This window comes from Bubalus bubalis, chromosome 16 (assembly GCF_019923935.1).
Source record: "Bubalus bubalis isolate 160015118507 breed Murrah chromosome 16, NDDB_SH_1, whole genome shotgun sequence".
Classification (NCBI taxonomy): Eukaryota; Metazoa; Chordata; class Mammalia; order Artiodactyla; family Bovidae; genus Bubalus; species Bubalus bubalis.
Genome location: NC_059172.1, coordinates 83,859,225 through 83,861,528, shown reverse-complemented (window position 1 = coordinate 83,861,528; position 2,304 = coordinate 83,859,225).

The window sequence follows — 2,304 nt, the reverse complement described above, 5'->3', positions numbered from 1 at the left end:
TTACTTCAGGAGCAATTTCTTCAAGATGGATGAAACTGATAAACAACTGGTATGTCTGGACGTAGAGTTTTGGGTTTAATTAGCAATAAGTACACAGAAACCTATGCAAACAAAATTAATTATTAAGTCAAGGAAATAAAAAGGCAGAACAGGGTAAGAGTAACACATCACTTAGCTGTACAGTGTTACATAATCTCAGTCGTGCATGCATTCTTAATCACAGTCAATAATGAAAACACTGAATTACATACACTGGGAAAAGGGGAGCAGGAAGGGAAAGTGTAATGGCTGGGAAGCAGCAGAACAAAGTTTTATATTAGAAATTAAAGAAATGCCTCAAACTAGAAACAGATAAAGCAATATAAGCATGCTATTTAGAGATACGATAATAAATAACAACAACAAAAAAATCAGTGGAACAGCTCACTCTGGGGACAGGAAATAGGAGGTGGTCAAGGGAATGGTAATTTTTATTAGAAAAAAAGATTTTTATAGACCTACTTGAATCTAAACTATGTGTATTTATTTGATTCTGACTATGTGAAACCTTAAGACAACAGATCTCCACCCACTGCCCGCCCCCACCCCACCCCTGGAAACGCAGCATGGTGCCTGATCCATAAAAGTTCAGAAATGTTATAACAACAAGACAGACGGCGGCGTTTTCATATCACCATTACACTCATGCTACGGATAACAATGCTTCCTCTGCTACAAATGCTACTTGATCCTTTTAAAACAAGTTATTTACTATGCTTGGACTATCTGCATGCTTAACGAAGTAAAAAATAAAATGCTCAAAATTTTTCTTGTACTTAAGCAAAATACCTAATTTTATACAATTTAAACACAACTTTTCACTTTAGTAATAGAAACAATGAAACTATTTCACTCCTGACATTTAACAATTATTAATATAAGACTTCAAACTCCCCAAGACATGCACTACAACCATAGAATAGATTCTGTCATCAATATGATGGTCTTGCATCTTACGTATTATGTTTGTACTTTAAGTCTTATTTATCAAAATAAAAATAGGTTAAGAAAATGAACAGGCAGTTCATACAAAAAGAATACAAACAGCCGATAATAACACTGCCATAGCAACCTCGTTTGTAATGAAAGAAACACTTTTAAAATATAAGGTACCACTTTTAACCTATACTGGCAAAGATTAAAATTTTTTTTTTAAAAAAAGATCCTATCTACAGATGACCAAGTCTGTAGGTTGATAGGGGGTGGGGGTGGTGGTGTGAGAATGATCAAACATATAACACTAACTGGAAATATAAATTATGCAGCCCTTTTGGAGAAAAATTTGGCAATACTTATTGAGGCTCTAAATATATTTAATTCCTTTGGACATAATTAAATATGTACTTCAAAATGTGGCTACGAGGATATTCAATAAACCACTGCTTACAGTAAAAACTGCAGACATTCAAAATGCCTAGCAGAGAGGACAGAATGAGTCAGCTGTGGCATACCTTCCTCACTGCAGGCAGTGGGCCTCCCCACTGCCCCAGACTCTGCCTTAGGCTTCTTCCTTACCAAGAGTTCCCTTTCCACAGAAGCCAAGAGTGTCAAGTTCAGCTTTCTCAGTGACCTGATCAGGGTCATCAGAAACTTTGTGGAAATTTTCTGGGGGCTCACTAACAAAACTGAGATGTGAGAGGCAAAACAGGCTTTTCTGCCTTTCAGACGCTTGAGGGAGACCAGCCTAGAGCAAAACAAATAAGCTAAGATGGAGGCAAAAAAAAGGCCCTAATGGCAACTTTAAATTGTTTGTTTTGTGACACAATAAATGTCCTTGGTTACTAAGCCAATTCAGTTGAACCGTAATACCTATGGTCAATTGCTTCTTGATAGTAGCTGGAAAACAGAATACTTAAGCAGCACTAAAAGTTATGCTACACCAGTATAGTTATGGACCTCAGATGTAGAGTCAAGAGAAAAATTAAATATATTTATGTTCTATTAAAAAAAAAAGAGTAAGTATATTAATAGGGAATCATTCACCAAGAAAAAGATCTGGGAAGATACTCCATGTTTTAAGGATAGGTACCTCTAAAATAGTTATCTCTGAAAAATAGGAATTTGAACATTCTCTATTTTGTGTATTCCGTTTTATCACTTTAAGACTCTACCATCAATTTCTATTTTTATTTTTTATCAAATCCAATGTGATTTTGGGGAGGAAGAAGAGGCAAACGTATTCTAGTCACCTATCTTGATCTGGAAGTCTGCTTTTTTAATAGGAAAAGTTGTTTCTTCTTTTTAAAAATGTTTTGTGAAACAAAA